The sequence below is a fragment of the Eretmochelys imbricata genome, chromosome 1, assembly GCF_965152235.1.
Source record: "Eretmochelys imbricata isolate rEreImb1 chromosome 1, rEreImb1.hap1, whole genome shotgun sequence".
Taxonomy (NCBI): Eukaryota; Metazoa; Chordata; order Testudines; family Cheloniidae; genus Eretmochelys; species Eretmochelys imbricata.
This window is the reverse complement of record NC_135572.1, coordinates 269,260,192-269,283,016: the sequence shown is the minus strand read 5'-3', so window position 1 is coordinate 269,283,016 and position 22,825 is coordinate 269,260,192. Positions and strand designations below refer to the sequence as shown.

Here is a 22,825-nt window from a genome sequence, read left to right as displayed (position 1 = left end):
GCTGACATGGTGGAATAGGACTGCCTGCTGCATGAGGATGTGGATGTTAGTTTCCACCCTGTGCTGCTGATTCACATATACACAACAGCGTGAGTTAACCAGAGCACAAACCCCGCCCTGGTTTGCAAGGAGATAGTCCAGGGCTAGGCGGTTTTGCAATGTAGTTTGGGATAGCTGAGTTACTTCAATTTGAAGGGCAGATAAGGCGTCTGCAGTAGCATTTGCCATGAATTCCAAAGCAGCTGAAATGTTAACTATAGCTTTTTCTAGCTCGCTTACTCCTAACCATGGCAGAAACCAATGCACAAAGAAGTGAAAGCCTGTGGGACGTTGTGAAAGAGGGTTTAAAGGAATACTTCGTTAGTTTCTTTATACTAGATTGCGGATCTCTCCCTGGGTTAGGGTCTGGTGTACTGTCACGGCGGGTACTATAGCCCCTAAGGTACATGTACCACACCATCCTGCCGGGAGAACCTTATAGGCTGTGTGATTGCATAACCAATACCAGCCAGACCCCTCAGGGACTGACCATGGGGCACCGGAGTAGGTGGAGGGGCCTGCCGCACCAGAGCTGATCTGGATGGTGTCCTTGCACCCCACAAAATTCCCCACAAAAACTGTATTTTCTATGCCCTTACATCGTGACACACATAAAGCATAATTACGCTGGGCCACCATATCAATAGACCATATTTGGATCGTAACATTCCACTTAAATGTAGAGTTTGCCCATAGCTTAGCTTGGAGTGTTCGATTAAGAGGGATAGGTACCCCTACCAACGGGACCCCCTGACCCAAATATGTGGGGGTATGAATACAAATCCAACACTGCGTTCAATTCACACCCTGTTTTATAGCGCAGGTTAAATTCAAGAAGCTATTGCCCTCCCATCCTTGTACTGGACTTGGGAATAGGGAGAGGACTGGGGGTGGTAAGGGGTGTGGAGTTGTCATGCAATCCCCAGGCACCGGTACAGCTCCTCTAAAATCTTTGCAGTGAAGTGCGATCCTCGGTCTGAGTCGATGACTTCACGGACTCCAAATCTGGGCACAATGTCTTTCAGTAGAAATTTTACCACAGATCTGGCATCTGCTTTTCTGGTTGGTCCTGCTTCAGGCCATCCGGAAAGTTGATCCACTATTACAAGGAGGTTGCAAAACCCCGAGCTTTTAGGCATTTCTGCATAGTCCATCTGTAATCGCTGAAACGGAAAGTTAGCCCAAGGTCTCCCCCCCGCTTAGTGTTGGCATCAAGCCGAGACCGAGCAGAGAAGGCCAGGCAAGTAGAGCAGGAGCCAAGAGCTCGCTTCACTGTCGGATAGATATGAGGCGCTGCCCAACATTTGAGAATAGCAGCTGCAGTGGCCTGAATGCCGGCATGACCCAAAGAATGAAAATAGTGGGCGGCGGAGAGCAGATAGTGACGGGGGAGAATAGGTTTGTTCCCGATTTGCCAAACCTTATTGACACCTTCAGAGCCTTCCCAACGTTTCCAGTCCTGGAGCTCGTCAGGTGGCACATCAGCATACAAGTGCGTCCAGTCCGTCGGCTGGAAGGACGTATCCAGAAGAAGAGCTGCTGACACCGGGAGGGGCTGAAGGGCAGCAGTCTTTGCGGCCGCATCAGCCAAGGCATTACCTTCAGAGATAGGATTCTCAGACTGCTGGTGAGCATAACAGTGGACAACAGCCAGTTCGAGAGGACCTTGAATGGCGTCCAAAAGTGCAGAGATTAAAGGGCCGTTTGCAATCTTAGTGCCTGAGGAGGTTAGAAACCCTCGCTGTTTCCAGAGCTGGCCAGTAGCATGGCAAACCCCAAAGGCATATCTAGAGTCCGTATAAATGGTAACAGATTTCCCATCAGACAGCAAGCAAGCCCTAGTAAGAGCGTGCAATTCCACGCCCTATGCACTAAAGGACGGTGGAAGGGGGGCTGCTTCTACAACGGTTGTCTGAGTAGTGACGGAATAGCCGGATACCCGCAGGCCCTCCAAATAGAAGGAGGAGCCATCGGTAAAGAGGGACAGGTCCGGGTTTTTCAGAGGGAGGTCACGTAAATCCGGGCGAGGCTTACGCTCTCAGCGACGACGTCCATACATACATGGTGAGGTGTGCCATCCTCCGGAAGGGGTGTCAGTGTAGCGGGGTTGAGGACGTTGCAGCAGCGAAGGGTGATGTTGTCAACGGCCAGCAGAATCAGCTCGTATTTGCGTGCCTGCTGCGGAGACAGCGCTTGCGTTGTATGCTGTTTTAAAAGAACCTCAACCTCGTGGGGGACCCAGACAGTCAAAGGGTGCCCCAGAACAATAGGGCGCCCCAGAACAATAGGGCGTGACCATTCCACCATAAGGGCTGCAGTGGCAATGGACCGCACACAGGAGACCGATCCCCGAATGACAGGGTCTAATTGTACAGAATAGTGAGCTATGGAGCGTGGGTGATCCCCTAGGTACTGCAATAGGACACCACTGGCCACTCTCCGCTGCTCGTGGCTGAAGAGGAAAAATGGTTTATCGTAATCCGGGAGTCCCAAGGTGGGCACAGAGATCAGAGCCTTCTTGGTGGATTCAAAAGCGGCTTCCATTTCCGGGGTCCAGGAGACAGGATCGGGGGTCGATGTTGGGTGGCCTGGACTAATGGTTTCACCAATTCCCCGAAGGCCACTATCCAGGGTCGGCAGAACCCCGCAGCCCCCAGGAAAGCCCACAACTGCTTTTTCGTAGTCAGGCACAGGCAATCCTGGATTGCCTGCACCCTATCAGGGGAGAGTAAACGCTCTCCATGCCGAATCACAAAACCTAAATAAATTACCTGATCTTTGCACAGCTGCAATTTGGATGGAGATGCACGATGACCCTTATTGGCTAGGGCAGTAAGCAAAACAACAGAGTCAATTAAACATGCATTATAATCAGAGGCAGCAATTAACAAATCATCCACATATTGAACTAGGACAGACAAACTAGGCAAGACAAAATCTTTTAAATCCTCGGTGAGAATCCGGGAAAAAATAGTGGGGGAGCCTGAGAACCCTTGGGGAAGACATGTCCACGTTAGCTGCTGGCCCTTCCAGGTGAATGCGAACAAATATTAGAATCGGGGTGCAAAGGGATACTGAAAAATGCTGCACACAAATCTACGACAGTAAAACAAGTGGCTGACTGAGGAATCAGTGTTAGAATGGTGCTCGGATCAGGGACAACTGGATGGGGGGCTATAACATAACCATTTATAGCCCGTAGATCCTGAACAAACCAATAGACTGGACGCCCGTCCGGTACCGGTTTAGGCTTCCTTACAGGAAGAATGGGAGTATTACAGGGCGAACTGCAGGGAACTAGAACCCCCTGAGTCAAATAGCTGTCAATAAGAAGTGAAATGCCTTCTTCCGCCTCCCTCGGCAAGGGGTATTGTTTACAGAGGGAGGCGGTCTGTCCCTTGTTTCCAGACTAACTGGAACGGCTGATTTAAGAAGGCCTACATCGGTAGAATTCGTGCTCCACAAACTGTGTGGAACACTGGACAATTCAGAGGGGACGTCAGGAACAGGGGGTAGCCGATGCCATAAGAGAAGCAACAGCCGAGTCCGGGACGGACATGCGGAGCCAATATATGTGTGCCCCCAGTTTGCTCAGCACATCCCACCCGAGAAGGTTCGCGGGGCCCTCTGGCATTACAACAAATCTATGTGACAACTTTAAAGAACCAAGCTCAACAGGGACAGGGTAGGATAGGGGAGCCGGGCACGGACTGCCCTTTATACCCTGCATCCAAACTTTGGTATCGGAAAGAGAGCCCGGAACAAAAGTTGAAGTGGAGAGGGTGGCACCGGTATCTACTAAAAAAGGCACAAGCTGTTCCCCAACTTTTAGATAAATTTGCGACTGTAACCCGAAATCCCATTCCAACTCTCCCAACGTTCCCAAAATCTCCGCCTCCACTGGGGATTAGCAAAGTCCTGGGGAGCGTTAGGGGGAAAGGAAGAACCGGTCTCCAGCTGATCCTGCAAAGGAGCCCCTCGTGGAAGCAGGGGGCATTCCCTCTTCCAGTGCCCCGGTTGCTTACAATAATTACAGTTCCCGTTCCTTGTCCCGCCCCAGCCTCCTCCTCGTCCTGTCCCGCGTCCCCTCCCCCTTGTATTCCCATGTCCCTGCCAGTGCTGATTCCCCAAGGGAACCTGCAATGCGGCTACCAACATACTTACTTCCCCCTTCTTTTGCTTACGTTTTTCCTTAGCTTTTTCCTCGTCCCTACCATTAAACACAAAAGTGGCCAGGAGAACTACTTCGCTTAGGGGTTTCCCTGGCCAGTCGGGAACATGTTTAGTGAAATACTTCTTTATGTCCAGCACCGCTTGATCGACAAAGTAAGAGACCATCATCGTGCGGCTAACCTCAGCTTCTGGCTCCACCCCTCCCCCGTACATCCTAACTTGCTTAAACAAGTGGGCCAAAAAGGCAGATGGATCCTCGTTTAAGTCTTGCTGGCACTCTCTAATTTTGGACCAATTTGCAGTCTTACTACCTGCCCTGCGGATGCTTTCCAGAAGCCCCTCCCGAGCTGCTGAGAGGGTGGCCTTACCCCCCCTCCTCATTGACATCCCACCCAGGATCCGTGTCTGGCCAGCCAGGCCCTCCCCTGGGACCCCCGGCCCAACGGCGGTTGGCATCTAAGATGGAATATCTTTCGTCCGGGGTAAATAGAGTCTGCAAAATGGCCTCAAAGTCCGCCCAGTTAGTGTTAAAGCCCGTAAAGACAGATCGGATAGTCTGCAGAACCCGTTCCAGATCGTCACACAACCTCAGCATCTGCGACTGCCAGGTGATTAGATCCCTAGGGCCGAAAGGACTATGAACCGTGACCATAGCCACTTACTCCACACTGTCCGGCCCGTGTGTTATAATGGGCAGCTGTATCAGGGGCGCCTGAAGTGCCACAGAAGGCAGGGTTAAAGAGGGATACAGAGCGGCAGTAGGGAGAGGAGTGGGGCCAGGGTGAGGAGTAGAAGGGAGAGACGGAGGCAGGAAGGCAGCATAGGGTGGAGCAGAACCCATAAGCGGCATACAAACCTTAGATCTGGTACCAGAGCCCAAAGTCGAGGGGCACCCCTTACCTCGGGCATATGCCCAATTATCCCATACATACCAATAATCCATTTGAGCTGGATATTTGTCCTCCAGCTGTTGTCTAAGGCAGGTTAATTCATCTTGTCCAAAAGTTCTGTCGGGTGGCCATCCAAAGGGCGTCTGAATAGTCAGCGCTGGCCACTCGACTTTACACAAAATTACAGCTCTCCTTTTACCTAACCCATGGGTGCCAGATATATTTTTCCAATTCTCAAGAATCTCAGCCAAAGGGGTTCCCCTGCTCACACTCTGCCCAGAGCCCATCCTAGGGCAACCAAAAGAACTCCTAATGTGCCACCTTATCGCCTAAGCGACGGCCCAAACTCCCGTTCCTCGGAGTTCTCAAAGGTGAACTCACCCTGTGCCGGCTGAAGCTGTCCGAGAGGAGGAGTGCGGTCTCTCTCGTTGGGGCGAGCCTAGAGTCCCTTCGTGGTCGCCAAGAACTGTTGCGAATTATACCTGATAGGTCATGTGCAGTTCGAGTCTAGGCTGAGGCACAGGAACAAAGTCCACAACTGTAGAGTTCCCAAAGATATTAAGTTTATTATGCTGGTGCTGCTAGTCAGAAGGGGACCCCGAATGCACGTTATACAAAGATTATATACCTTTTAGCAAAGCACGTTGCCCTTGTGCATCGGAAACCTTAGCCAATAGACAAACCCTTTCCTTATTTACCACCTATCCCTGCTAGGTATATTCCCCGTGCTAAACTATTACTTCAACTACACAACATGGTCCTAAAGCAATGCATCAGTAACCTTTCTTATCAGGATGGGAGGCCCACATCACAAGGCCAGGAAGCAGGGAGTTAGGAACAGACAAAGAACAGAAACCGGGAGTCGAGACAGGCTGGAGACAAGGGGGGGTTTTCACAGGAATGCAGTATCTAAGGAACACTCCTCCTGGTGCATGATGTGCTTGCTTTTAGACAACGGTGGGCCCCAGACCAAAATGGAGTCTGTGACAAAGCTCTGTCCTTGCCTCCGTGGGTCCAGCGTTTCCTGGCAAATTTCGCTAACCTCAGAGGCTCACTGTGACCCTCCACGTAATCCTTCTTTCTCTAGAGACAAGGGTCACAGTCTACTGAGCCATTTTCATCATAAGCCAGCAAGGGAGGTGAGGAGAAGTTATTCTTCCTTGCACAGTTTCTGTTGTCTCCCAGTCTCAGTGATTAATCAGGGGGCAAAGGGGGGGCGGGAAGTCCGGACCTACCCTCTACTCCGGGCTCCAGCCCAGGGACCCTAATAGTATCAGCTATGGTAGCTGACCTTTTAGAAACATGACATGTACAATTCCCTGGGCTACTTCCCCCACAGCAGCCCTCACTTCCTCAAGCTCCACTTCACCCTTACCTCAGGGCCTCCTTCCTTGTGCCTGATATGGTGTGTACTACTCAGCTTCTCCAACAGCGCAACTTCCTCCCACAGCTCCTGACATGCACGCCCACCTGACTGACTGGGAGGCTTTTAACTAGTTTCAGCCAGCCCCTGATTGGCTTCAGGTGTCCCAATCAACCTAGCATTCTCCCTGCCTTCTGGAAAGTTCTTAATTGGCCCCAGGTGACTTAATTAACCTGGAGCAGCTTCCATTTCACTTAACCTGGTACCAGGGATTTGTTTAGCCTGGAGCTAATATATCTATCTCCCACTACTTTTCTATAGCCATCTGGCCTTGCCCCGTCACATATCCTCCCCCCCCCTCTCAACACCATAGAGTTGGGCAACTTGGGACGCCAGGCAGTATGCTTGTGACAGACCATCAGCGTTGCCATGGTGGCATCCAGCCCTGTGCCGTATGCGGAACTGGAATGGTTGGAGGGATAAGAACCACCTGGTGACCCTTGCATTCTTTTCCTTATTCCGCTGCATCCACTGGAGGGGTGCATTGTCCATCACAAGAATAAATTGCCAGCCTAAGAGGTAATAACGCAGTGTCTCCATAGCCCATTTGACAGCAAGGCATTCTCTCTCAACTACTGCGTATTTCTGTTCTCTTGGGAGAAGCTTTCTGCTTAGGTAGAGGATCGGGTGTTCCTCTTCTCCCACCATTTGCGACAGAACTGCTCCCAACCCCACCTCGGAAGCGTCTGTTTGTAAAATAAATTCCCTATTAAAGTCCGGGGCTATGAGTGTGGGGTCATTACAGAGGGCCGTCCGAAGGTCTGTAAATGCCCCCTCTGCTGCGTCGGTCCACTTTACGATGTCTGGACCTCGGGCCTTCACCAGGTCCGTTAGGGGACTTGCCCTAGTGGTGAAGTGGGGAATAAACCGTCGGTAGTAGCCTACCACGCTTAGGAACGCACGGACCTGCTTCTTTTGGGTCAGCCGGGGCCAGTTTTGAATTGCCTCTAGCTTATTTGTTTGGGGCTTCACTATGCCCCTTACCACAATATATCCCAGGTACCTAGCTTCTGCTAGCCCTATGGCGCATTTAGAGGGATTAGCAGTGAGGCCAGCCCGCCTTAAGGTGCGCAGTACTGCCTCAACTTTCTCCAAGTGGGTTCCCCAGTCTGGCGTATGGATGATGACATCATCTAGGTATGCAGCTGCATAACTAGTATGGGGGGCAGCAGCTTATTCACGAGGCACTGGAATGTGGCTGGGGCCCCATGTAGCCCAAAAGGGAGGAAGGTGTACTGGAATAGCCCATCCGGGTTGGAGAATGCTGTCTTTTCTTTAGCTTCTTTGGTCAGAGGAATCTGCCAGTACCCTTTTATCAGATCCAGTGTAGTCAAGAATCAGGCACTACCCAGTCAGTCAACCAGTTCGTCGATGCGTGGTATGGGGTATGCATCAAACTGGGATATTTCATTCAGTCGGCGAAAGCCATTACAGAATCTCATGGTACTGTCAAGTTTAGGGACTAGAACAACTGGACTGGACCACTGACTGTAAGATTCTTCAATAACCCCTAATTCTAACATTTTCTTTACTTCAGCCTTGATTTCTTCTCTTTTGGCTGCTGGGATTCGGTAGGGTCTCAATGTTACCTTAGCTCCGGGGACCGTGCGGATATGGTGATAGGTCTCAGTCGTCTGCCCTGGTTTTGTAGAGAACATATCTCTGTTGCGATTAATCATGTCGGCTGCCTCGATCTTTTGGATCGGCGTCAAGTCAGATGATATCCTCACTTGCTCGTGTAAGTTATCCTCCTCGGGAAGGGTCTCCTGCATGACTAAGCATGCCTCTCGATCATGCCAAGGTTTTAGAAGACTGATGTGGTAAATTTGCTCCGATTTCCGGCAGACTGGCTGCCGCACCTTATAGTTCACCTCTCCCATGGCTTCGATTATTTCGTAGGGTCCCTGCCACTGGGCCAACAGTTTACTTTCTGCTGTGGTCACCAGTACCATCACCCGGTCTCCTGGTTGGAACCGTCAAAGCTTCGCTTGGTGGTTATAATGGGTTTGTTGGGTCTCCTGTGCTCTCTCCAAGTGTTCCCGTACAATGGGCGTAACTCGGGCTATCCGATCTCTCATCTGCAGTACATGCTCAACTATGTTCCTTCTGGGATTTGGCTCCTCTTCCCAGGCTTCTCTGGCTATATCCAATATGCCCAGAGGTGGCACCCGTATAGTAGTTCGAATGGAGAGAAACCCGTGGAGGCTTGCGGAACCTCCCGGATGGCGAACATGAGGCAAGGCAATAGGGTATCCCAATCTTTCCCATCCCGGCTCACCACTTTCCTGATCATGGCCTTGAGGGTCCTATTGAACCTTTCCACAAGGCCATCTGTTTGCGGGTGGTATACAGAGGTCTGTAGGGCTTGTACATGGAGCAATGAACAGAGATCTTTCATCAACTTGGACATGAAAGGTGTCCCTTGATCAATCAGTATCTCCTTGGGTAGCCCAACCCGGGCAAAGATCTGTACTAGTTCCTTAGCTATTGTCTTGGAAGCTGTGTTGCGCAGGGGAACAGCTTCTGGGTACCGGGTTGCATAGTCCAGTACAACAAGCACATATTGGTGGCCCCGAGCTGTCTTCTCTAGGGGCCCTACCAGATCCATGGCTATCTGTTCGAAAGGAACCTCTATTATTGGAAGAGGTATCAAAGGAGCCCGCAAGTGTGGGTGAGGGTTATGTAACTGACACTCCAGACAAGAGGTGCAGTATCGCCGGACATCTTCATGTACTCCTGGCCAGAAGAACCTCCGCAGGATCCGTGCCTGGGTTTTCTCTACCCCTAGGTGTCCTCCAAACAGGTGACTGTGGGCGAGACTCAATATGGCTTTTTGATGTTTTCGTGGCACCAGAAGTTGTTGTATCTCTTTCTCCTGCATTTGCACCACGTGGTACAGGAGATCTTTCTTCACTATAAAGTAAGGTCTGGGACCCCGGACCTTCCCATCCATGGGTATCCCATCGATCTCGGCCACCTCTTTCCTGGCGTTATCATATCTGGGGTCCTCCGCCTGGTCCCACCCAAAAGTCTCTCTCCCAGGACTAACCTGCCCAAACTCCCAGGGGCCGGCTTCTGCTTCTTCCAACGGCTCACCGCCGTCATGGCTGGGGGCAGCTTCTGGCTCACCTTCTGTGGTGGAAGTTTCTCTGTTGGCTGCTCGCGTCCATCTGCCTACTAGGGAGGTCTTCTGGCCCTGGGTCAGGATCTGGGTTCCCAAGGCCTTCACGGCCTTCCTCTCTTCTTTTGTCTTCCGGGTCTTTCGGGGGAGGGAGAACAGATCCTGAGAAATCTCAGCGAACATTGGGGGTTGACATTCCCCCGGTGACGAGTCGCTGTCCTCAGGGTCCCCACCTCCCTCCAGCCTCTCCGGGGAGAGTAAATTATCAAATCCTGGATAGTCACTCCCAATGACTACAGGATATGGGAGTTTAGGAACTACGCCCACGGTCACCTCAATGGGGTTTCCCTGAACCTCTGTCTCCACTGGGATGGTGGGGTAATGGCTCACGGCCCCATGCATGCACGTCACTGCTACGTGTTTGGCTTGTAGCAGCTGACTACTTTTTACCAGCTTACCTGATATGAGGGTGATAGCACTCCCAGAGTCCACAAGCGCTGTAGTCTCTGCTCCATTTATCCTCACTGGCCAATTATGCGGGGCTAATGTGACCCCTGTGAGGTGGATAAGGGAGCATGGGACCTCCCAATCCCCCAAGTTACATTGCATAGGCTCCTCGGTGCTGGGACACTGTGCTGCTATGTGTCCCCACTCCCCACATGCATAACATCTATAATTGCTTTTAATCATTCCCCTATCCCAGGGGTTAGGGGGTTTAGTCCTGGGGTACCCCCCACTCAGGCCAATCCCTTCCTTCTGGGGTCCCCGCTGGTTTTCGGCCTCCCCCCCCTTCTTCGACCTAGGACTCCCCAACCTTCCAGGGTTGGGGTCGGGTGCTTGCTTCGAAAGGGGCCTTCCTTGGGTAGTCGGGTCAGTTCCCTGGCTGTCATCCGTCTTTCTACCAGTGTGATCATCTCATTGTACGTGGACGGATCGTTCTGGCCTACCCATTTGCGGAGATCTGGCGGCAGTCCCCACATGTAATGGTCCATGACCATGGTCTCCAAAATCTCCTCCAGCCTGCACACCTCGGACTGTAACCACTTCCATGTGAGGTGTATGAGGTTGAATAGCTGGGACCTCGGGGGTTTGTTCTCCTGGTATTTCCATTCATGGAACCTCTGGGCCCTTACCGCTGCCATTACCCCTGATTGTGCTAGGATCTCTGCCTTCAGATGGGCATAGTCAGTGGAATCCGTGGCAGACAAGTCAAAGTTGGCCTTCTGGGCCTCTCCACACAAAAAAGGGGCGAGAATACTGGCCCACTGCTCCTGGGGCCATGCCTCACGCTGAGCAGTCCTTTCGAATGAGAGGAGATATGCCTCTACGTCACCTCCTGATGTCATCTTTGGCAGATAACCAGTGGCCCTCAGGGTTTGCGTCCCGTCAAACCCCCGGGCCTGGGTGGTGAGGATCTTCAGCTGGTCCACCACGTCTCGCAAGAGGGCACGCTCTTGGGTTGCCTGGCTCATCAATAATTGATTGGTTTCCTGCTGTAGCCGCATAGACTCCTGTTGTGCCATTGCCTGAACCCGGGTGGCCTCCTGCTGGGCTGCCATGGCTCTTACCACCTCCTCCATTGTGGTACAAAGCAAACAAACAAAAACCAAAACAAAAAAAAATCCAAAACCCCAGTGCACTTTTTCTTTTCAAAACTTCTGTCTTCCACCACGCTGTGAACGAAGTCCCACTCCTGACATCAGCTGTGAAAAAGCTCTGTTTTTGCCTCCATGGGTCCAGTGTTTCCTGGCAGATTTCGCTAGCCTCAGAGGCTCACTGTGACCCTCCACGTAATCCTTCTTTCTCTAGAGACAAGGGTCACGGTCTACTGAGCCATTTTCATCAGAAGCCAGCGAGGGAGGTGAGGAGAAGTTATCCTTCCTTGCACAGTTTCTGTTGTCTCCCAGTCTCAGTGATTAATCAGGGGGCAAAGGTGGGGGCGGGAAGTCCGGACCCACCCTCTACTCCGGGCTCCAGCCCAGGGACCCTAATAGTATCAGCTATGGTAGCTGACCTTTCAGAAACATGACATGTACAATTCCCTGGGCTACTTCCCCCACAGCAGCCCTCACTTCCTCAAGCTCCACTTCACCCTTACCTCAGGGCCTCCTTCCTTGTGCCTGATATGGTGTGTACTACTCAGCTTCTCCAACAGCGCAACTTCCTCCCACAGCTCCTGACATGCACACCCACCTGACTGACTGGGAGGCTTTTAACTAGTTTCAGCCAGCCCCTGATTGGCTTCAGGTGTCCCAATCAACCTAGCGTTCTCCCTGCCTTCTGGAAAGTTCTTAATTGGCCCCAGGTGTCTTCATTGACCTGGAGCAGCCCATTTCACTTAACCTGGTACCAGGGATTTGTTTAGCCTGGAGCTAATATATCTATCTCACACTACTTTTCTATAGCCATCTGGCCTTGCCCCGTCACAAGTCACATATGCTAACCTTTCCTTAACACAACTCCTGCTTTGGAACAGACTATTAAGCCAGTTAGTGTAGTGTCCAATCTTCTCAGGTAGCAGCCACTAATTAATATTGAAGAGGAAGGTGTAAACCCCCAACACTGCACCTTACAAAGCAGTACTAGACCATGGGGAGAAACTTCATCCTGATTCCAGCAAATGATCATCTTGAGGTCTATTGTACAATGTTTAATCTAAGTGTCATTGCAGATGTTGGGCCAGATCATCAACTAACATAAAAAAAGCACAACTCCTCTGAAGTCAGTGGAGCTATGTCAATTTACACCAGCTGAAGATTTGTGGCCTCTTAGTCTGTTTTATTCAAATAAATTATTACTTCTTTAAATTTTTGTGAATTTCACTATTTACTTCAATATCCTGCAGCAGTGAATTCCACAGATTAATTGTGTGTCACCTAAGAGGTGTTTTCCCTTTATTCCTTTTACATCAGTTGTCTCTTAATGCCGCCAAGTGCTCTCTTACTCTAGTATTATGGGACAGGATAAACAGAAGGCATCTTTCAAACTGAGCAATGTCTGTTACCTCCCCTCTGCAGCAAATGCTTTCCCTGCTCTCCCACTTGTCACCTACAAGACCAGCAGCAGCCCTCAGTCCAGTCCCCTTCCTTCTATGCAGAAGCCTAGCTTCCCCAGAACGTGGACAGGATCGGGAATGGGGGCAAGGAGATACTATACCTTACCAGCTATGATGGTCAGACTGCAGTTCACTGGCCCCTTCCCTGAACAGGCTGCTTCTTTGACAAGGGTCCACAGTGCTCCATCCTTCTGTTCCCCACGTCCAGTCAGAGGGGAAAGTACTGAAGAAAGAGACCAGGCACCTTGGAACTGAAACACAAGGTCACATCACTCAAATATATATTCCCCATCATAAAGTCAACAGAATGAACCTGAGCAGAGTTCACACTAACGACAGGGCTGAGCACACGTTCAACAAGATTACCTGAACCACACTGTCAGCACCTGCCGAGCTCAGACATTCAGCCATTGGGTGGAAAGGGCGTTCCAGTCTAGATAGAAACACTGAACTGGAGCCCAATCCAGCCTTGTGTGGCCCAATACTGCCAGTAGCTGACAGAAGAATGGATTTTAAACTGTTTTCCTTTGAAATATATACATGCAACCTAATTCTTGAGGCTGGAAATAGATTCTGGATTCTGAACAGCTTTTTTTGTTTACAGAAGCATTTCCGTTTACCATCTGCACCCTCTACTGTGCAATCCAACACACAGTATACAGTGGATCATACATAACAATGTTATGAGAACGGTCCTTTTACTTTTCCAGCCTGCTGGCATGTGTTCTCCAGCTAAAATTTAGGACAAAGAAATGCACAAAACAAGAGGGATGAACTGGATTATAAACCATGATCTTCACCTCCACCCAATCAGCATTCAGGATTCCCCTCCTCCTACATTCCTGCCCTGTCAATTAGACTATAAAATACCCCTCCCCCGCCCCCCAATATTCCAAAGTGGTCCTCCCTAGGCTGTGCTCTTCCGGCAGGGACACAGGGCCCATTTCTCCTCTCACTTCAGTTGGAAGTGATTCCATTGATCAGTGTAAGTGAGCTGGCAATCAGGCCCTGGTTTAGGGTGTTCAGAGAGCATATAAATCGTGGGTGCCACTGGAATACATTAACACACAAAAAGTCTCCACTACCCTCCCACAATGTCCTGAAGCCCTCCATGTCACCTAGTATATACCTGAGAACACTGGAAATAAACGCTGGTGATACCCCTTCACCGAATTCAGCATTTACTCCTGCTCTTGGATTTTGTACAAGGGACCTCCTTAGAGTATATCCCCACTCTTGCTCATAATACAGGCACTAGAATCTCTCTGCATTTTCTTCAACCCCTGACTGTTCACAAATCAACACCCTTAACTCCTCAAGGGTCCCCATTCCCAACAGCAGAGAGGCATTTATACAGGAGGCTGAGCCATAGAGGAAAAATCCCATATTGTGCAGGGACTTTGTTTTTATTTGTCTGCAAATGGCCTGGCACCTTTTTGCTGTTACAGACACAAAAAGAACAATCATCTTGTTCACATAAAGGATGTGGTTACCTCTAGGTGACTAGCAGGATCAGCCAGTTTTCTAAGCCCATGATTCCAAATGCAACTGTGGAGACACAGAAAGGGAAGTTTTGTGGTTTCAATACTCTCTTCCCAGAGAAGTGAAAATCTAAAAGGAAGGGGGGAGAGGGAGAATTTCCATGCACAAAAGGGAAAATAAATGTACAATAAATGAACAGCAAAGTAAATACATTAGGCCAGATTCTCAGCTGGTATAAACGATCATAACTCCATTAAAGTCAATGGAGCTATGCCAGTGTATACCACCTGAGGATCTGGCCTATTAGTTTTGTGCCCGTCTATTAATGTTAGTTGAGGTACACTGGTTTGATGCCAGTGAACAACAAAGAATCAGGTCCTCTGCTCTTAAAACAAGATTAACAATGAAAATAATCAATGATGGTGCACATCACGTTGACTTCAAGGGCCTCAGAACTAGGCTCTCTTTGTGGGTGGTCGCCAGCCTGTAGCCAAAGCCCACAACTTTTAAAGATTCTATAAAGAAAAATCAGAGCTTTGTTTGAAGGAGGCTGCAGATACATGTGCTCAGAGCTCCAAAGTAGAGCAAAGATACTGACAAGCTTTAAAAGGGACAATGTTTCAGAGGATACTAAAGATGCCATGACTGGACTGCAATCTCTAAAAATTGGTCCAAATTCATCCACCATATAGCAAAAGAATTCATGCATCAAACCTAATGTCTAAAAACCACACATTAAAAGATTGCGAAGTGCTCCCGTACTACAGTAATGGGGGGGGCCACATAAGTACCCAAGATAGAAATACAGAACCTACAGCCTTAATGACAACCAATCAGCACATGCAACCCAGCTACCAGCTCTTGCAGAACAGCCCACAAAATGACCCAACAGCAAACTAGTGCTCACTTCTGAGGACTCTACAATAACCGGGCCAGTGCACGCAGCCCCGCTGCTCATAAACAGCCCCACAAACTAATGCCTTCAACCTATTAAAGAGACAAGGTGGGTGAGGTAATGTCTTTTATTGGACACCCTTCTGTTGGTGAGAGACACAAGCTTTTGAGCTTGCACACAGAAGCTTGTCTCTCTCACCAACAGAAGTTGGTCCAATAAAAGACATTACCTCACCCACCTTGTCTCTCTAACACCCTGGACCGACACAACTACACAGCGTTCAGCCTAGTTGTTCCAAATGATCCTATGGTAACAAATTGTGACGCTGGCAGGCTAGGTGCCAGCTCTTGCCAAGGCTGCAGCCATTAGCTAAGAACTGACAAACTCATGGCAGGAGACCAGACCAGTTCATTTCGGTCTGTTAGTTCTGGTCTACACTATAAACTTCGGTCTGTATAACTATGTTGCTCAGCAGTGTGGAAAATTCACACCCCTGAGTGACATAGTTATACCGACCTAATCCCCAGTGTCGACAGCACTGTGTTGATGGGAGGGTTTCTTCCATTGCCATAGCTACCACCTCTCTGAGTACCTACGCCAACAGGAGAAGCCGTCAGCATAGATAGTGTCTTCACCAAGTGTTACAGTGGCACAGCTGCACCAGTGCAGCGCTGTAACCGAAGACAAGTCCTTAGTGTTGCTCAAATTAGGTATCAGTCCACGAAGAATGTATTTAGTGTTTAGACTGTATAGAATGTATGTAAATTGCTGCACGCATTAATCTTATCTGTAATGTCTCTATTCCAGGCTGTAAGGAAATGTGTACGTTTTGCTTTGTAACTTTGAAAATGTTTGCTCTAAACTTGTGAACTGAGATGGGAAGAGTGTTTCCCCCCACCCGTCCAGAAGAACCATCAACATCAGGTGGGCCATCAAGGAACATTGCAATAGAAAGGACTGGTGAATGGCCCTATTGCGCCTTGGAAATGCTTTGAGCAAGAAAGCTTGTCTTTTACGGTCTTGGAGGCTGAATGAAGGAAATAAAATAAAGTCACGGGAAAAATGTTCCATCTCTTTTCTTTTTGAACTCTCACAAGGCCAGAGACACTAAACTGAAGCCAGAGATCCCAGGGTCTACCCCTGGGTGGATCTGTCCTGAAAGACATTTTGAATTGACAGATCTCTACAACTCTGTCACTCTTAGGATTTAGATTGCAACAAATTTATGTGCACGTTTGCTTGCTTTAACCTACAAATAACTCTCATTTCTTTTTCCTAGTTTATAAACCTTTAGATAGACAATGCCTGCAGCCAATCCTGTACTAAACTTTGTCTAGGGTACCAGGTGATCTGGGGTAGGTGACTCGTCTCTTGGGAATGGGAGCAACCTGAACATTTTGTGATTTTTGGTGTAACTCAGCAGCTCTCAACCAGGGGTCCGAGGCCCCCTGGAAGGCCCCGAGCATGTTTCTGGGGGTCTGCCAAGCAGGGCCGGCATTAGACTCTCTGGGGTCCAGGAAGAAAGCCAAAGCTACGCTGCCCCAAGCCCTGCCACCCGGGCCGAAGGCGAAGCCTGGGCAGCTTCGGTGTGGGGCTATGGGCAATTTCCCTGCTTGCTACACCCTAACGTAGGCCCTCACTTTTATATGCAGAAAAACAGTTTTTGTGGCACAGGTGGGCAGTGGAGTTTTTCTAGCATGTTGGGGGGGGAGGAGGGGAGGGTTCAGAAAGAAAAGGGTTGAGAACCCCTGGTGTAAGTGACCATTTATCACTAAGTCCAGCTTCCCTGGATGGCAAGATAAACCGGAGAATCTAAGGGAACTGTCATCTGTGACTCCATGGTCAGACTGTTACAGTGATCCAGGGGTTCACATTCGTCACTGGCTTGGTGAAAGCTAATTATAGAACCTACCCCCAGTTTGGGCTATCTATCCTGTTTCTGATAGTCTGCCCTGCCACTCCAGACGGCATGACACAAACCACTGCCTACTACCCAAGCCCTCATGCCGCTGAAACAGCAGATCATGGCATGCAGCTGCCATGCGCACAATCATTCCTACAAGAACACAGAACCACAAGGAATTCCTATACTCACTCAGAGCCCTCGGTGTGCAAAGCCCCAGCACTCATGAGCATTCGTTCACTAACAAACCTGCATAGAGTGTCCAACGCCCCATAGCCACCCTACAACAAACCAGTGTGTTCGGCCCCGCAGTTCCAAACACACAAACCATCACATGCACTGCCCGTGCCCCGAATGCCCACTTCCCTCAAGCACCCACATTGCACTCGGAGGTCACTGTACATTCCTCTCTGATGTATACATTTCCCACTTTTCCTGCCTCTTTTCTAGGAGCCTTTCAAGGAGAGATTTTCACAAAGTAACTTGAGGCCAGCGACCATCCTTTCTCCTAAAAGCAGTTCATTTCTAATTTCCCCTGCTGCTGTTGAAGATTTAGAGCCAGAATGAAACCTTTTCCTGCTACCACTCTGCATCACAGCTTAGATCCAGAGTTTGTGCCACTATGCAATCTGTAGCTATAACGACAACTGTAATGTCACAAATCTGTTATTCAGACACCACTGTGGGGTTAGGCACCTTAACAAGGAGAAAACCGTCAGGTGTAAACACAGTTCTAGCTAATTAGAATTTTTAAGTTAATTTAGTGCTGGCGAAAAGCACTGGATTTCCAGTGCAGGGGTTCATAGATTCTAAGGCCACAAGCGACAATTGTGATCTGACTCCTGTATAACACAGGCCAAAAAACTTCCCAAAATAATTCCTAGAGCAGATCTTTTAGTAAAAAACACCCAACTGTGACTTTAAAATGGTCACCAATGGAGATTCCACCTTGGTAAATTATTCCAATGATTAATTACTCACACTATTAAAAATGTACACCTTATTTCCAGTCTGAATGTGTCTATCTTCAACTTCCAGCCATGGCATCATGTTATATTTTTTTCTGCTAGATTGAAGAGCTCCTTATTAATTATTTGTTCCCCATGTAGATACTTTTACACTGTAATCAAGTCCGTGATTCAAAAAGAATATGAAGAGCAACTAGCAAAAGACACGAAAACTAACACCAATTTTTTTTTAAGTACATCAGAATCAGGAAACCTGCCAAACAATCAGTGGGGTTACTGGACAATCACCATGCTAAAGGAGAAGCTAAATGAATTCTTTGCATCAGTCTTCACTATAGAAAATGAGAGAGAGATTCCCACACCTGAGCCATTCTTTTTATGTGACAAATCTGAGGAACTGTCCCAGATTGAGGTGTCAGTAGAAGAGGTTTTGGAACAAACTGATTAACTGTAATAAGTCACCAGGACCAGATTGTATTCACCCAAGAGTTCTGAAGGAACTCAAATAGGAAATTGCAGAACTACTAACTGTGGTATGTAACCTATCACTTAAATCAGCTTCTGTACCAGATAGCTCATGTAACAATGAATTTTTTAAAAGGCTCCAGTGGCAATCCTGGCAATTACAGGCTGGTAAGACTAACTTCAGTACCAGGCAAATCAGTTGAAACTCTAGTAAAGAACAGAATTATCAGACACATAGAAGAACATGATATGTTGGGGAAGAGTCAACACGGCTTTTGAAAAGGGAAATCATGCATGTTACAATTCTTTGGGGGGAGTGGGGGTCAACAAACATGTGGAAAAGGTGATCCAGTCGAGACAGTGTACTTGGACTTTCAGAAAGCCTGTGACAAGGTCTACACCAAAGGCTCTTGAGCAAAATAAGCAGTCATGGAATAAGAGTGAAGGTCCTCTCATAGATCAGTAACTGGTTAAAATACAGGAAACAAAGGGTAGGAAAAATGGTCAATTTTCACAATGGAGAGAGGTAAATAGCAGAATCCCTCAAGGATCAGCAGTGGGACCAGTACTATTTAACTTACTCACAAATAAATTGGAAAATGGTGGGGTGGCCAAGTTTTCAGATGATACAGAATTACTTAAGATGGTAAGTCCAAAGCAGACCACAAAAAGTTACACAGGGATCTCACAAAACTGGGTGACCGAGCAACAAAATGGCCGATAAAATTAAATGTTGATAAATGCAAAGAAATGCACATCGGAAAACATAATTCCAGCTATACACGCAAAATGATGGGATCTAAATTAACTGTTACCACTCAAGAAAGAGATCTTGAGAGTCATCATGGACAGTTCTCTGACAACATCCACTCAGTGTGCAGTGGGAGTCAAAAAAGCAAACAGAATGTTGGGAACCATTAGGAAAGGGTTGGATAATAAGACAGAATATATCATAATGCCACTATAGAAATCCATGGTACTCCCACATCCTAAATAATTCATGAAGTTCTGGTTACCTTATCTCAAAAAAGATATATTAGAATTGGAAAAAATACAGAGAAAGGCAACAAGAATGATTAGGGATATGGAACAGCTTCCCATATGAGGAAAGATTTAAAAGATTGGGACTGTTCATCTTAGAAAAGAGGGGCAATATGATTGAGGTCTATAAAATCATGCATAGTGTGGAGAAGGGAGTGTTATTTACCCCTTCACGTAACACAAGAACCAGGGATCACCTGATGAAATTAATAGGCAGCAGATTTGAAAGAAACAAAAGGCAGTACTTATTCACATAATGCACAGTCAACCTGTGGAACTCATTGCCAGAGGATGTTGTGAAGGCCAGAAGTATAACTGGGTTCAAAAAAGAATTAGATAAGTTCATGGAGGATAGGTCTATCAATCGCTATTAGTTAAAATGGTTAGGGTCAAAACCTCATGCTATGGGTGTCCCTAAGCTTCCAACTGCCAGAAGGTGAGACTGGAGAACAGGGGATGGATCACTTGATAATTACTTCTGTTCTGTTCATTCTCTCTGACGCATCTGGCGCCAGTTGCTGTCGGATGCGGGGCTAGATGGACTATTGATCTTACCCAGTATGGCCATTCTTTTGTTCTTAAGTCTCCCCTTAATCTTCTCCTTTTTAAACTAAATAGATTGAGCTCTTTGAGACTGTCACTATAAGGCCTGTTTTCTAATCCTTTGCTCATTCTTGTGGTTCTACTCTAACCCCTCTCCAATTTACCAATATCCTTGTTGAATTGTGGACACCAGAACTGAGCACAGTATTCCAGCAGAATACGAAGGCAAATACAAAGGCAAAATAACCTCTCTGCTCCTCCTCGAGATTTGCTTCTCTATGTATCCCAGGCTCACGTTAACTCTTTTGGCCACAGTGTCACACTGGGAACTCATGTTCAGCTGATTATCCATCGCCACCCTCAAATCTTTTTCAGAGTCACTGTTTCTTCTATGGTCTATACTCTTTGTTCCTACTTGTATATGTACATTTAGCTGTAATCAAATTCATATTGTTTGCTTGCATCCAGTTTACCAAGCCATCTAGTTCTCTTCATTATTTGCTTCTACCCTGTCCTCTTCGTTATTTGCTACTTCCCCAATTTTTGTGTCATCTGCAAACTTTACCAGTGATGAGTTTATGTTTTCTTCCAGGTTATTGATAAAGATGTTAAATAGCATAGGGCAGCAGTTCTCAACCAAGGGCCCAGTGTACCCCAGAGGGCCACAAGCAGGTTTCAGGGGGTCAGCCAAGAAGGGCTGGCATTAGACTCTATGGGGCCCAGGGCAGAAAGCCCAACCCCGAGCCCGAGTCCCACCATCCAGGGCTGAAGCTGAAGCCCAAGCAACTTAGCGTAGGGCCCCAAGAATTACCCTGCTGGCTACCCCCTAATGCTGTCCTGAGCTTTTATATGCAGAAAAGCAGTTGTGGTGGCACAGGTGGGCCGTGGAGTTTTTATAGCTTGTTCGGGGGGGGGGGGGCGCTCAGGAAGAAAAAGGTTGAGAACTCCTGGTGTAGAGCCCAGAACTGATCCCTGGGGGGACCCCACTAGAAACACACCCACTTGATGACGATTTCCCATCTACACTTGCATTTAGAGACCTATCAGTGAGCCACTTAGTGTGGGCCACCTTAAATCCCACCACTCTCGTTTTTTAATCAAAATGTCAGGCAGCAACAGGTCCGATGCCGTCCAGCAGAGGAAGTAGATTCTGAAACCCTCCTGGCACCACTGCAGTCAGCAGGAGTTTTGTCACTGACTTCAGTGGATTTCATCCTGGGAGCCTGCTGTACTAGGGCCTCCTGTTTGGGAGATTCCAGGACACTCAGACCTCGAGCTCTTTGCTGAGACTGCCAGCATTGCAGGGGGGGGGGGGAGTATACGCCCCCCAACTAGGGCCAATTGTGACGCCAATCCCCCCAGCCAGTGACTACGCCTGATCGAAGCAGGAGGGGCTGTAATAGCCCAAGCTGTTGGGGGGAGGGGAGGTTTCCCTCTACTCCTAACGGGGGGGGTGGGGGGCGCTGTGCTCCTCCCCACCGGCCTTTCCTGGAACCCCTGCCCTTTGGGGACTGAACGGAGGCACTTCACGCCGGCCACTAGCCCCAGGCTGGCGCGCTCCCGCCCCGAGGCGGCTGGCTGCTGGAGCGCCCCTGCGCTCGCCCAGCTGGCTTGGGAGGAGGAATCGCAGCAGCACGGCCGGTCTGGCCGGCTCGCTGTCCCTCTCCCCCCGCGCCAGTGGCCCCGGGCCTGCGGGCCGCCCCGGTGTGTTACTTACTCACCGCCGCCGGCAAAGCCCGTCCCCCTGCCCGCTCGGCTCGGCTCGGCTCGGCCCGCTGCAAGTTACAAGTTGGGGCCGCCGCTCGGGGCCGCCACGGTACAAAACCCGGCGGGCCGCGCAGCCGGTGGAACAGCTGGGAGTCGGCGGGATCGCACAGTCCCGAGCGGAGCCGGGCGCCAGGATTCCGAGCGGAGCCGGGTTTTCCACTAGGCTTGAGTTTACACAGAGGGGCGGTTGGTCTCAGTCCCCCCGGTCCTGGGAGCCACGTAAGAGCTGAACCCAAGCGCTGCACCGCTTCTGGTCTGACGGTCCTTCGAGCCTCCCCGTCCCCGCAACTCCAGAGTCGGCTGCGGTTTTACAGCGGGCTCCTGCTGTGCGTGTTGTTTGGTCCTGCAGCCATGAGGCAAACTTGCACCCAGTTCAGCTGGAGAGAGGGAAAAAGTGACTAGCCGGGACTCCACAGGCACTCGCATGTGTCCCTAGGTCGGTGGGACAGTCCCTAGAGTGGATCCACCCAGTGGGGTGGTGTCACAAAGCAACTGTCCTTTCCCCACCTTCCACTCCCGTGTACTTCAATGGCGTTAAAAAGACATTTTCTCGTCTTGCTTTCGAATGCGCCCAGCTGTGCCCCGGCTCCATAAAACCACACCCCCTGCTGGTTAACTGCAGAGCTGCCTGATCCTGCTGTCTAAGAATACTAGACAAGGCCAATTCTCCACTGCATGGTGGCTCTTTTATGATGCTCCACTGCCATAAAGGGGCCACGTAGAGGGTGGAGCCGGCTCTGAAGGATACCCCTGGCATAGAGGGGGCTCCCCTCTTGGCACAGAGCTATATGAAGGGCCAGCGTAGTGGGTGTGCCAAGGAGGGAAAGTTAGAAAGAGGATGGTTCTACACCAGGAGTTCCCAAGGAGGCAAAGCCCAGCACCCCAACTATGTTTGGCTGCTAGAGAAGTGCCAGAAATCTCCAGAGGGGATCTGACCTTGTGAGAGTTCCAGTCTAATTAAGCATCTGAACTTTAGAAAGGTTTCAGAGTAACAGCCGTGTTAGTCTGTATTCGCAAAAAGAAAAGGAGTACTTGTGGCACCTTAGAGACTAACCAATTT

General features: G+C 49.3%; 1 protein-coding gene across 9 annotated transcripts in view; it reads right to left on the bottom strand.

The window, feature by feature from the left end:
- The window catches only part of PHETA2 (PH domain containing endocytic trafficking adaptor 2), a 38,509-nt gene extending 16,221 nt beyond the window's left edge, over nucleotides 1–22,288 (bottom strand). For 3 of the 9 annotated variants that reach the window (XR_013347639.1, XM_077831016.1, XM_077831023.1), the window contains exons 1-4: nucleotides 21,720–22,288; nucleotides 14,195–14,249; nucleotides 12,808–12,952; nucleotides 5,484–5,640 (exon numbers count right to left, since the gene is read on the bottom strand). The gene's annotated coding sequence lies outside the window, so the exon portion shown is untranslated. Of the gene's footprint in view, nucleotides 1–5,483; nucleotides 5,641–12,807; nucleotides 12,953–14,194; nucleotides 14,313–21,715 lie in introns of all 9 variants that reach the window. The other 6 variants (XR_013347649.1, XM_077831032.1, XR_013347641.1 and 3 more) reach the window with 5 other exon arrangements.
- Nucleotides 22,289–22,825: the final 537 nt, after the last annotated feature.